Source organism: Bos mutus, chromosome 15 (genome assembly GCF_027580195.1).
Source record: "Bos mutus isolate GX-2022 chromosome 15, NWIPB_WYAK_1.1, whole genome shotgun sequence".
Classification (NCBI taxonomy): Eukaryota; Metazoa; Chordata; class Mammalia; order Artiodactyla; family Bovidae; genus Bos; species Bos mutus.
The window spans coordinates 36,461,980-36,476,580 of record NC_091631.1 but is presented as its reverse complement, the minus strand read 5'-3'; the positions used below and the strand labels follow the sequence as shown (position 1 = coordinate 36,476,580).

The window sequence follows — 14,601 nt, the reverse complement described above, 5'->3', positions numbered from 1 at the left end:
ATTGTTTGTTTGTTTGTTTTTAAACAAACAACTTTTATCCTCAAGTGGAAAGTTCGGTTCAGTTCAGTCACTCAGTCGTGTCTGACTCTTTGTGACCCCATGAACCGCAGCACGCCAGGCCTCCCTGTTCATCACCAACTCCAAGAGTCCACCCAAACCCATGTCCATTGAGTCGGAGATGCCATCCAACCATCTCATCCTTTGTCGTCCCTTTCTTCTCCTGCCCTCAATCTTTCCCAGCATCAGAGTCTTTTCCAATGAGTCAGCTCTTTGGATCAGGTGGCCAAAGTATTGGAGTTTCAGCTTCAACATCAGTCCTTCCAAAGTGGAAAGTAGCCACGTTCAAATGAGTGAAGAGATAAGTAAAAAGGAATAAAACTGTATTAAAAGTAAATGAATGTAGCATATAACACGCACAGATGGCACATGGTGCCAGTTTTATTTGCAGATAGTATTCCAAAGTTCACAAGTTACACCGTTGCCACAGCCTTGGCTAAATCTTGAACTAGTGCAGAATTCAGCTGTGCTGATCATGCTTAGATGTGGCATACTTGTTCTTAATAGTCATGTGCTTTGTAAGCCCACGATTCACCATGACCGTATTTTTGCCAGGTGTTGCATAACAACAAGAAGGGATTCTTCAGTGTATGACAGGTAATGCTGTAGAGATGGTGTCCATTCACCATTATCAAGAATTTTCAGTGCTAAGCAAAAAGCTCCTGCTGCAATCCGAGGAGGAAAGTACTCCATATCACAGTCCAGCATAGTTAGTTCCATCAGATATTTGGCCAGAGTATGTAGCTCAACATTAACCTCTCCAATCTTAGATGCTCTCTGAAGGAAATGCAGGGGTAGATGGTGACCCTGACTAAAATTTACAGCTCTTAGAATCTTCATTTCTATCTGTCTGATTTGGAACTTGGTGTAAGTGTTGTCAGTCACAAAGGCAAAGTCACCGATTTCTGGAGGGTACGTTTCCTCACATTTGCTTGGAACAAACATGACAGTGACTCCAGCCAGCTGCAGCATCTTCTTGGGCACACAATTATCCTGCATGAACCGATCAATTTTGGAACAGTCATGTACCTGTTCTCCTGCAGTAACCTGAATTTCATTTGAACATGCACTAGCCAGTCAATTAGGATGGCTCTCATGTTTCCAGTGACTTCACGACCCATTGGGTATTTTGGTTTGACTGCTTGCTCTTCCTCAAGTTGTCTCAGATAACCATAGATGTCTTTTACATATTCACTACAGAGGTTTGGATCCACTCCGTCTTCTGCATCCACATCACTCACTGCAAGAATTACATCCAAGGAAGCCTGACACAGATATTCTTCTGCAGGGGCACAGCCAGATGTTTCCATGGGGCTTGGAGACGGAGTATCAACCAAAATGGGCTCAGGGGAAAGTTTCTCTTCCTTAACAGGCTCTGATTCTGTCTCCGGCCTCAGCTGGGGCTCCGGCATATGTACAGGAGCCTTTTCCAGAGGTTTTGCTACTTTTTTAGCAGTAACTTTTCCTGCAGCTAAAATTTTTGCTTCCTTTTTCAAGGGCAGTTTGGCCTGTGGCTGTTTACTGACTTTGTTACGGATGTCTCCAAGAGCTGTTCGGGGCCTCAGCCCAGGCTTAGAGGTTGCAGCAGTAGCCACAGACAAGCGCTTTGCCCCTGCCATATTGATTTTCAGCTTATTTTCAGCATTAGTCTTTGTGTTCCTGGTGATCCGAAGCACCATGGCTTCTTCTGCAACAGGCAGCACTCAGTGAGGGGAAGGAGAGCACTGGAGCCCCAGACCAGCCTGGAACTTGATGGTTGCACCACAGGCCAACCCACTGTCTGCATTTTAAAAGGTTTTTTGTATTTTGCTATGGTGTGTCTTCATTGTTACACGTGGGCTTTCTCTTGTTGCGGTGTGCAGGCTTCTCATTGCAGTGGTTTCTCTAGTTGGGGAAGAAGGATTCTAGGCATGACGGTTTCAGTGGCTGCAGTAGGTGGACTCAGTAGTTGGCGGCACATGGGCTTAGCAGCTCCTCAGCATGTGGGATCTTCCCAGACCAGGGATGGAACCTGTGTCCCTTGCATTGCAAGGGGGATTCTTAACCACTGGGCCATCAGAGAAGCCCTGCATTTCTTAGAATGCCATTGCCTTCTTTCTGTGTTAGAAGCAAGTTCCGGTTTGAACAGAAAGCACACCCTGTCAGGACAGTCAGCACTCCTGCTTATGCAGTTGTAGACATCATGAGTTTGCCTTGTACTGGCTTTGAGTCTCGTGAAGTAAGGGGCATCATAGGTCCATCGGAATTCACCACCTGTGTAGTACTGCAGAGGTTGTACGGGAGTGAGACAGCAAGGAACACCATCTGCTCATAAAGTTACTAAGAATTTTAAGGCAATTCTCTGGCGGTCCAGTGACTTGGCGCACTCACTTCTAGGACCCAATTCCATCCCTGGTCCTGGAATTAAAACACCAATACAGTATACTAACACATATATATGGAATTTAGAATGATGGTAACAATAACCCTGTATATGAGACAGCAAAAGAGACACTGATGTATAGAACAGTCTTTTGGACTCTGTGGGAGAGGGAGAGAGTGGGATGATTTGGGAGAATGGCATTGAAACATGTATAATATTATATATGAAACAAGTCGCCAGTCCGGGTTTGATGCACGATACTGGATGCTTGGGGCTGGTGCACTGGGACGACCCAGAGGGATGGTATGGGGAGGGAGGAGGGTTCAGGATGGGGAACACGTGTATACCTGTGGCGGATTCATGTTAATATATGGCAAAATCAATACAATATTGTAAAGTTAAATAATAAAATAAAATAAAAAAAAAAGATCTAGCAAGCTCCTTGGAACAACCAAATAAATAAATAAATAAAAATTTAATGCTGGCAACAACCCAGCATTAAATCAAGTTCTCAATACAGAGTCCTGTGCATAGGACGTACATACACCCATGGAGGTGGCCCTGGGTATAATAGAAGGTGGTAAGAATGGTTGTAGACTCCAATTACTACATCCAGTATAGTGCACTTGTAAACAGGTGAGTAAGGAATGTGGATGGAAGGTGAGGGGGAAGAAAGAGCAGAGGAACGGAAAGAAGCCAAGAGAGACACAGAGAGAGAGAGAAAGAGAGAGAGAAACTGGTGTTGACTTTCTAGTTCTGTGAGGCCCAGTTCTACTTCGTGTATCCTGCTGTTTACCAGCACTACATTGGGCAATGCAAAGAAAATGGAGCCCCACTGGTAGTTCATGCATGATTTGGGGTGAACTAGAAAAAGATGCCCCTTTCTTAAGATACTTTACTGCCATCTGTTGGGAAACTGTCATAATAACTATGTGAATGAATAGTGACCACAATGAATCCTATCTCTTGGGCAGAGCTCAGTCTGTGTACTTGTGAATGGTAGCCCTGCCTGTTACCCTCAGGGTCCCCAGGAGTCAGAGGCACGAATGGGGATAACTTACAACCTGAGCTTGGCAAACTTAGTGGGTAGCAGGCAGCAGGCCTGCCCACACGTGGGTTGAGACAACAGGCCAAGTGGTGGCCCAGGCACACCTCTGAATAGCAGCTTCAGAGACATTCAGTTGAGAATCAAAACCGGTTCTTCACTTTATATCGCCTTGCCCCTAGGAGCTTATGAAAATTATCTTGGTGAGGGCTTTTGGCCAATTCCAACATTTGAGAAAGTTTAATGGAGGAGATTGGAGAAGGAAATGGCAACCCACTCCAGTACTCTTGCCTGGAAAGTCCCATGGATGGAAGAGCCTGGTAGGCTGCAGTCCATGGGGTCGCTAAGAGTCAGACACGACTGAGCAACTTCCCTTTCACTTATCATTTTCATGCACTAGAGAAGGAAATGGCAACCCACTCCAGTGTTCTTGCCTGGAGAATCCCAGGGATGGGGGAGCCTGGTGGGCTGCCGTCTATGGGATCACACAGAGTCGGACATGACTGAAGTGACTTAGCAGCAGCAGTGGAGGAGAATAATATTTTTATTTAGGAGAAGCCTGTGCAGGCTAAAAAACCCCACCAAGCTTCCTTTTCTTTTGCTTTTGGCTAGAATTACATTAACTTGTTGTGGTCTACACATCTTGTGTTAATTAAAAGGTCTGAAATAAGATTAATGTATCTTTTATTAATAAAAAATGGGAAAACTATCTAGGCAGTTTTTTTCAGAGGTATCTTTCTAATTATAGGGTATCTGAGGTGGGAAGGCAATAAAAGGACTCTGAAAGTTGCAGCTATTAGAAACTGTATTTCTCTGTAAAACTGGGTAAGCCAAAGACTTGAGAGAATGAGAAATCTGCCGAGGTCACTTCATCCGAGCACATTGTATAGTGGGGATTCTAACCTGGGTTTCCTGGTTCCTGAGTGTCGTTCACTGAGTATTTCCAGTCCCCAGGAGCGGCATCTGCATCTTTCTTTCTCCTCCTCCTCTTCCTGAAATTTCATGAACTTTTATTCAGGCTCAGAAAAAATCCAAACCATTTCTTTAACATTTGCTAAAATCTATTGAACATTGTGAGTGTATTGCATTGAATAGTAATTATTAATAATTCTTTTGCAAGCTCCACAGTTACCAGCAACCCAATAATATCTCTTCTTTGTCCACAGAGTACATTAAACTGTACTCTTAAAAGAGAACATCTCGGAAATTCCCTGGCCATCCAGTGGTTAGGACTCAGCGCTTCCACTGCAAGGGGCATGGGTTCGATCCCTGGTTGGGGAACTAAGATCTGGTATACTATGTGGGACAGCCAAAAAAAAAAAAGGAACATTTTCTTATGTGTGAATAAAAACAAAGAGGTTCCCAAATATAACCTAGGACATAATTCTGTGAACTTTTTTAGAAATTCAGTTTGATTATAGTTAATACTTGATGTGTTAAAAAGTTTTGTGCTGTTTAAGTCTGTCAATTCATTATTATAAATTTGATCATTTCAACAATTAAATTTCATTAATTTTTCTATATGTAATTACTCTTTTTTGTCTGCCATACTAAAGACAAATTGATATAAACTAGCAAATTAATACTGTGACACTGGTTTTGATCATAGCTGAAAAAATACTAAATTATTCAATTGTCAATTGTACAGACTTTTTCCTATTTTTTAATTAAGATATGATTTAAAGTAAAATTCACTTTTTTGGTGTACAATTCTGTAAGTTTTGACAAACATACACAATTATGTAACCACCATCACAATTAAGATATATAACAATTTCACCACCTCCCCCTCCAAAATCTTTGCGAGCTCAGCCAGTTAAATATATCTTCCTCGTGGGATCTGGTCCAAAGGCCTTTCACTTCCCCTCAGCAGACCATCTGGCCTTTCTCAGAAAGCTCTTGGCTCTCGAGTTGATGGGAATAGTAAGGGGCTGTGTTCACAGCCAGGGGATGCAGCACATATAAGGTCATCTACCCAGACTCTCAGGCTTTCCTGGTGGCTCAGATGGTAAAGAATCTGCCCGCAGTGCAGGAGACCCGGGTTTGACCCCTGGGTCAGGAAGATCCCCTGGAGTAAGGAATGGCTACCCACTCCAGTATTCTTGCCTGGAGAATTCCATGGGCTGAGGAGACACATGGGCTAAAGTCTATGGGATTGCAGCTGGACACGACTGAATGACTAACACTTAGACGTTTACCCAGGCTCTCAAAAGATTCTCAACCCAGGAGGATAGAAGGGACAAGGGGACAGAAGGGACCACCAGTGAATCACTCCTAGGTTTGTCAAGAGCCTCTGCTTATCTGGTCTAGCAACTCGTTCAGCCTTCTCAGATATACACAACACACACACACACGCACATACTCACACACTACACACACATACAATTATTGATGCATGCAAATATGAAGATACATCTAAAATATTTAAGTGCCTATATATACATGGTCAACTCTGTATACAAATGTTCACTCACATATAAGTAAACAGACACATACATAGATAAACACATGCACACGATCATGCACAACTTCTGGGAATGTTGCACCATTGTGAACATTATCGGCAATTTGCTCTTCCTGTTGCTCAACTTTATACCTCCTCAGGCCATGGGGCAGGAGATGCTGCTTGCTGCTGACTCTTCTTTGGGGCTTCTTGGTTGCTGTGAGTTATAGTGGCTAAATGTGATATCTGGTTTTCAACCAATTTAGAGCTCTTGCGTCAACAAGTGACATGAGGAGCCTGATGCTGGTCATGAATGAAGTACTGGGGGCTGGTGGGACAGCAGGGCATGGATCAGTGTACAGAGGGACCTGACTGCCTGAGATGTTGTGAGTCTGTCACTCTATACCCAGCAGTGTTTGCATTTTCTTGTGTTAAGAAAGCCTGTATTGGGACTTCCCTGGTGGTCCAGGGCCTAAGACTCTGAGCTCCCAACACAGGAGATCCAGGTTCGATCCCTGGTCCAGGGAACTAGATCCCACATGCAGCAACGGAGAGTTCACAGACCACAACTAAAGACCCGATAGGGCACAGTGAAAATTGAAGATCCTGCGTGCTGCAACTAAAAGCCAGCATAGCCAAATACATAACGTTTTTTTTTAAGGAAGAAAGCCTGTATTATGAAGCTTGCATTTTTTTGTATAATCAGTGGGATTCATTTCAGTTTGTACATGGTGAACTCTTCATTGAACATTGCAGAGGAGGGGTTTTGAGCACCTGTGAGTTCACCCGAAGGCCTTTCTTGAATGCTGTACTGTGAACTGGGAGTGGGCAGGTTCAAGCCACCCCTCAAGCCCAACCCACTGATCTGCCCCTACCCTCATCCCATTTAAGGGATCAACTCATTCCCCTTAGGGAGTGAGCAAGGGCCCCTATTACCTTGTACTACAGCAGGAGTCCCAATAAAGCCTTGCCTGAATATCTCATCTGGCTTCTTATCAACTTCTATCTGTTAAAGCGTCCAAGGGTCTGTTACCCTGGGTGGGTAACAGAGGAGGAGCCACAAATGAGTGATTAACTCTGGGCTTTCCAAATGAGGATTGGTTATGGGTACTTCATCCCAAGTGGGGTGACTGCTGGGAATGTAGTGAGTAGTAAATCTTGACTGGAGATAGATGGTGTGAAGGGGGATGCTGGAAGAATAATAAGGTGGGTGGGTTGAGCCTGGATCATACAAAGCCTTAGCAGTCACACTGGAAAGACTTTGTGCCCTACCAAGGATTCTGACTGGACGGGTGTAGCATGACCAGAGCCATGTCTCCAGAGGATTAATCTTGCTGTGTGAGTAGGGGGCAGTGGAGGAAGGGGATAGCATTTTTAAAAGTTTTAATATTGTCTGTTTTTGAGTAAATAATGCATTCTTATGGTTCAAAAGTCAAAAAGTAAAAAACAATGTATAATGAAATATTTCCCCTCTAGATCCCTGTGAGTTTCCATTTCTAGAACAATACATTTTAACAAAATTATTTATTCTTCCAAAAATAGTATATGCATATACAAGAAAGAATAAAGTACATATTTCTTTTATTCTTTTTACACAGATGATAGCACAATACACACACATTCTTTTTTATGTGTATCACTTTAATTCACACAACAAACATATGAGACAAATAACATTATTGTTTTCCTTTTACAGATGAAAAAAATTAAGGCTCAGAGAGGTTAAGAAATTTACCTAAAAATACAGATTTCATAAATGGTAAAGCTGAGATTTGAACCTTGGGTGTCTGACTTCAGAGATCTGTTTAGAGCTCCTCTCAAAGCTCTTCTTTAATAAGTCAGTTTGCTTCTTCTACATTTTATTTATTTTTATTTTTTGAAGAAGAGTTAATGTAAAAATCATGAAAGTTATAAGTGTACAATATAGTGATTCACAATTTTTCACATTCTCATGTCATTTATATTTATATTAAATATTAGCTGTATTCCCTTGCACAATATATCCTTGTAGAGTATTTTCTTGGAGAAGGCAATGGCACCCCACTCCAGTACTCTTGCCTGGAAAACCTCATTAACGGAAGGGCCTGGTAGGCTGCAGTCCATGGGGTCGCTAGGAGTCGGACACGACTGAGCGACTTCACTTTCACTTTTCACTTTCATGCATTGGAGAAGGAAATGGCAACCCACTCCAGTGTTCTTGCCTGGAGAATCCCAGGGATGGGGGAGCCTGGTGGGCTGCTGTCTATGGGGTCGCACAGAGTCGGACACGACTGAAGCGACCCAGCAGCAGCAGCAGCAGCGTATTTTCTACCTAATATTTTGTGTCTTTTAATCCTCTACCTGTATATTGTTTTCTTCCACATTTTAATTGTATCTTTAGCTCATATCTACCTTTTCATTTTTAAAAACCAGTGTCCAAGAAATAAGTTCAGAATAACTGAAGAATTGTGCGTTACTTTGAAATTATTTATTTTTTTTGGCTGCTCTAGGTCTTCGTTGCTTTGCTGGGGCTTTCTCTAGTTTCAGCGAGCAGGGGCTACTCTTTGTTGAGTGCACAGGCTTTTCACTATGGTGGCTTCTCTTGCTGCGGAGCACAGGCTCTAGGCCTAGCGGTTCAGTAGCTGTGGCTTGGGTGCTCTAGGGGCTTTGTTGCTCCGCAGCAGGTGGAATTTTCTTGTACTAGGGATTGAACCTGTGTTTCATGCATTGGCAGGCAGATTCCTATCCACTGTACCACCAGAGAAGTCTACCTTGAAGTTTTATTTTATTTTTACTGTGTAATTTTTTTCTTAATTTCAGAAATTGTGATAAAATACACATAAAATTTATCATTTTAATCATGTTTAAGTGTACAGTTCAAAGGCATTAAGTGCATTCATAATGTTGTGCCACCACCATCATCATCCATGACTCTTTTCATGTGCAAAATAGGTACTCTATGCCAATTAAGCAAAAACTCCTCATTCCTCTCCCCCTGCCTCAGCCCCTGACAACCACCATTCTTTTTCTGTGTCTATGACTTTGACTCTTCTAGGTACTAAATAAGTGGAATCACACAGTACTTGTCTTTTTGTGACTGGCTTATTTCACTCAGCATGATGTCCTCAAGCCTCACTTGTGTTGTAGCATATGTCAAAATTTCCTTCCTTCTTCAAGCTGAATAATATTCCACTGTATCTATATACCACATTTTCCTTATCTAGTCACCTACTGAGAGACACTTATGTTACTTCCATGTTTTAACTACTATACGCAGTTTTGCACCTTGCTTTTTACATTAGCAAAGCAACTTGTATTTTTTTCTGTATCAGTATCTAATGAGTCTCCTTTTTTTCTTGTCTTTTCTTTTATCCTTTCTTCTTGTTTTGTTTTACAGGTGCATATTTCAGTATTTGTACAAGCTGTAGTTTCTTTAACCTGTTCCCTAAAGCTGCATATTAAGATTGTTTCCAGTTGGTTTTGTTTGTTTTCTTTTGTCTTGTTTTGCTCTTACAAACAATCAGATCAGATCAGATCAGATCAGTCGCTCAGTTGCGTCCGACTCCTTGTGACCCCATGAATCGCAGCACGCCAGGCCTCCCTGTCCATCACCAACTCCCGGAGTTCACCCAGACCCACGTCCATCGAGTGCGCCATCCAGCCATCTCATCCTCTGTCATCCCCTTCTCCTCCTGCCCCCAATCCCTCCCAGCATCAGAGTCTTTTCCAATGAGTCAACTCTTCGCATGAGGTGGCCAAAGTACTGGAGTTTCAGCTTTAGCATCATTCCTTCCAAAGAAATCCCAGGGCTGATCTCCTTTAGAATGGACTGGTTGGATCTCCTTGCAGTCCAAGGGACTCTCAAGAGTCTTCTCCAACACCACAGTTCAAAAGCATCAATTCTTCAGTGCTCAGCCTTCTTCACAGTCCAACTCTCACATCCATACATGACCACAGGAAAAACCATAGCCTTGACTAGACAAACCTTTGTTGGCAAAGTAACGTCTCTGCTTTTGAATATGCTATCTAGGTTGGTCATAACTTTCCTTCCAAGGAGTAAGCGTCTTTTAATTTCATGGCTGCAGTCACCATCCACAGTGATTTTGGAGCCCAGAAAAATAAAGTCTGACACTGTTTCCACTGTTTCCCCATCTATTTCCCATGAAGCGGTGGGACCGGATGCCATGATCTTCGTTTTCTGAATGTTGAGCTTTAAGCCAACTTTTTCACTCTCCACTTTCACTTTCATCAAGAGGCTTTTGAGTTCCTCTTCACTTTCTGCCATAAGGGTGGTGTCATCTGCATATCTGAGGTTATTGATATTTCTCCCAGCAATCTTGATTCCAGTTTGTGTTTCTTCCAGTCCAGCGTTTCTCATGATGTACTCTGCATATAAGTTAAATAAACAGGGTGACAATATACAGCCTTGATGAACTCCTTTTCCTATTTGGAACCAGTCTGTTGTTCCATGTCCAGTTCTAACTGTTGCTTCCTGACCTGCATATAAATTTCTCAAGAGGCAGATCAGGTGGTCTGGTATTCCCATCTCTTGAAGAATTTTCCACAGTTTATTGTGATCCACACAGTCAAAGGCTTTGGCATAGTCAATAAAGCAGAAATAGATGTTTTTCTGGAACTCTCTTGCTTTTTCTATGATCCAGCGGATGTTGGCAATTTGATCTCTGGTTCCTCTGCCTTTTCTAAAACCAGCTTGCACATCAGGAAGTTCACAGTTCACATATTGTTGAAGCCTGGCTTGGAGAATTTTGAGCATTACTTCACTAGCGTGTGAGATGAGTGCAATTGTGTGGTAGTTTGAGCATTCTTTGGCATTGCCTTTCTTTGGGATTGGAATGAAAACTGACCTTTTCCAGTCCTGTGGCCACTGCTGAGTTTTCCAAATTTGCTGGCATATTGAGTGCAGCACTTTCACAGCATCATCTTTCAGGATTTGGAATAGCTCAACTGGAATTCCATCACCTCCACTAGCTTTGTTCGTAGTGATGCTTTCTAAGGCCCACTTGACTTCACATTCCAGGATGTCTGGCTCTAGGTGAGCGCTCACACCATCGTGATTATCTGGGTCATAAAGATCTTTTTTGTACAGTTCTTCTGTGTATTCTTGCCATCTCTTCTTAATATCTTCTGCTTCTGTTAGGTCCATACCATTTCTGTCCTTTATCGAGCTCATCTTTACATGAAATGTTCCTTTGGTATCTCTGATTTTCTTGAAGAGATCCCTAGTCTTTCCCATTCTGTTGTTTTCCTCTATTTCTTTGCATTGATCGCTGAAGAAGGCTTTCTTATCTCTTCTTGCTATTCTTTGGAACTCTGCATTCAGATGTTTATATCTTTCCTTTTCTCCTTTGCTTTTCGCTTCTCTTCTTTTCACAGCAATTTGTAAGGCCTCCCCAGACAGCCATTTTGCTTTTTTGCATTTCTTTTCTATTGGAATGGTCTTGATCCCTGTCTCCTGTACAATGTCACGAACCTCATTCCATAGTTCATCAGGCACTCTGCCTATCAGATCTAGGCCCTTAAATCTATTTCTCACTTCCACTGTATAATCATAATACTGCAATGCAAATATATATAATTTTGCAGTTAGTGTTGATCCAAGATATACCAATGACCTCATTCCAGCTTTTGAAGGAAGGTTCGTGTCTGTAAGCGGACCTGTGTGGACCATTCCTAGGGGCTCACTTCTCTGCTCTTGAACTGATCTATTGGGATCACATCCTCCTTCCCTCTCTTTACTTTGGTGCTTCTATGTAAGGTACAAACTTGCAAGATTAGTTCTGCTATTCCTACATTTCTCTAGGGAAGAACTGACACCCATGGGAGTTATAAGGCAAGTAACCCTGTGTATTTCAAACTGATATTTTGGAAATGTTTATTGACTATGTATTAAGCAAAGGGAAATAAACTGACTTAATAAAATTACTTACTTTTTTCTTTATATTAAAAATAATGGATTTATTATCGTAGCTATCATTATATTTTATACAGTATGAATTTGTGTTTTTCCTCAGTTTTTCCACTATTGATATCATTATCCAGCAATACTAACTAAACGTATGGGTAACTTATAAGATATAGTTACAAAGTGTTGGATCGGTCAAAATGTTCATTCAGATTTTCCCAATAGATGTTATTGAAAACTCAAATAAACTTTTTGACTAACCCAATATTTTTCAAACCATGCTTAGTGATTTTCTGGAATTCACATAACCAAGACGTTTCACACTTTCAGAAACCTGTTCTTTCTCCAGCTTCCTTTGATAACTTTCTGAACCAAACAAGGGTTAAAAGTAGACAACTTTCTATGCTTTACTTTGTTAAAATTTTCAAAAGCAATAGATTTTCTAATGGATATGATGTGGTATGTGTGCATATGTGTGTGTCTGTGTGTTTGTGTGCATGTGGTATAAGTGTGAGGAGGGAGGGAAAGAGAGAGAGAGAGGAACGAGTGTGAAGTTTTTGAAATGAACTGAAAGCATGAGGTTGCCAATTACTGAGATAGGGAAAGTGTATGGAAGGGGCATCGTATTATGGGTGTAAATTAGAAATTTGATTTGGAATATGTTAACTTTGAGATGTCTCTTAGCAACTTTCAGATTTATATGATAGAAATCGGTTGGATATACAAATCTTGAGTTCAGGACAAGTTCTAGACAGAGTTAATGTATATAAAATGCTTAAAATGGTACCTTTTGTTGTTCAGTGGCCTAGCCGTATCCAACTCTTTGCAACCTCGTGGACTGCAGCATGCCAAGCTCCTCTGTCTCTCACTATTTCCTGGCATTTGCTCAAACTCATGTCTATTGATGATATCAATATTGATACATTTAATAGCATAAATGATGCTATCTAACTATCTCATCCTCTGCCGCCCCCTTCCCCTTATGCCTTCAATCTTTCCCAGTATAAAGGCCTCTTCCAATGAATTGGCTCTTCGCCTCAGATGGCCAAAGTATTGGACCTTCAGCTTCAGCATCAGTCCTTCCAGTGAATATTCAGGGTGGAGTTCCTTTAGGATTGGCTAGTTTGATCTCCTTGCTATCCAAAGGACTCTCAGGAGTCTCTCCAACAGCACAATTCCAAAGCATCAGTTCTTCGGTGCTCAGTCTTCTTTATGATCCAACTCTCACATTCATACATGACTACTGGGAAAACTATAGCTTTGACTATACCTTTGTCAGCAAAGTGATGTCTCTGCTTTTTAATACACTGTTTAGATTTGTCATAGCTTCCTTCCAAAGAGCAAGTATCTTTTAATTTCATGGCTGCAGTCACCATCCACAGTGATTTTGGAAAGTGAAAGTGTAGTCGCTCAGTCGTGTCCTACTCTTTGCTACCCCATGGACAAGAGCCCACTAGGCTCCTCTGTCCATGGAATTCTCCAGGCAAGAATACTGGAGTGGGTTGCCATTCCCTTCTCCAGGGATCTTCCTAACCCAGAGATTGAACCCAGGTCTCCCACATTGCAGGCAGATTCTTTACCATCTGAGCCACCAGGGAAGCACAAGCAAAAGTGATTTTGGAGCCCAAGAAAATAAAGTCTATCACTGTTTCAATTGTTTCCCCATCTATTTGCCATTAAATGATGGGACCGGATGCTATGATCTTAGTTTTACGAATGTTGACTTTTAAGCCAGCTTTTTCATTCTCCACTTTCACCTTCATCAAGAGGCTCTTTACTTCCTCTTCACTTTATGCCATTAGAGTGGTATCATCTGCATATTTGAGATTGTTGATATTTCTCCTGGCAATCTTAATTCCAGCTTGTGAGTCATCAGCTCAGCATTTCGAATGATGTACTCTGCATTTAAGTTAAATAAACAGGGTGACAATATACAGCCTTGATGTATTCCTTTCCCAAATTGGAACCAGTCTGTTGTTCCATGTCTGGTTCTCACTGTTGCTTCTTTACTTGCATGCATCAGGAGGCAGGTGGTCTGGTATTTCCATCTCTTTAAGAATTTTCCACAGTTTATTGTGATCCACATTGTGGATCTCCAGTGATTTTTCATTTTATTCAGAGACAAAGGTAAAATGTTTACAATGTGCCTACAAGGCTCTCTGTAATCTGTTTCCCCCACCCCAATGTCTTCTACTTGAGTGATGGTAATGCTGGTTGCCATAACAAAAAACAACACATTACCAGTGGCTTAACACAACTGAAGTCTATTTTCTGTTCACCAAACAGTCCTATGGGGGTATTCTTGGTCAGCGAGAGCCTTTCCTCCATGTAGTTGATTCAGAGATCCAGGTTTCTCTGTCTTCTGTTTTGCCATTCCTTAGAACCTCCAAATTCTTTACTTCTAGCTGGTGGAAGGCAAAAAAGAGAGACAGAAAAAGTCTCATTTGTTTCTTAAAATTTTAATTAATTAGTTAATCTCATTTGCTTCTTTTAAAAAATTTTTTTTTGACATATAGTTGATTTACAATGTTCTGCCAATGTCTTCTATACAGCAAAGTGACTCAGTTATACGCCATGTAGACATTCTTTTTAAAAATATTATTATTCTTTTTTAGTATAGTTTATCACAAGCTGGAATCAAGATTGCTGGGAGAAATATCAAGAACCTCAGATATGCAGATGATACCACCCTTATGGCAGAAAACGAAGAGGAACTAAAAAGCCTCTTGATGAAAGAGGAGACTGAAAAAGTTGGCTTAAAGCTCAACATTCAGAAAACGAAGATCATGGCA

General features: G+C 41.6%; 1 pseudogene; it reads right to left on the bottom strand.

Moving 5' to 3' along the window:
- Window positions 1-470: 470 nt before the first annotated feature.
- On the bottom strand, window positions 471-1,736 carry LOC102280679 (G2/mitotic-specific cyclin-B1 pseudogene; annotated as a pseudogene).
- Between the last annotated feature and the right edge of the window lie 12,865 nt (window positions 1,737-14,601).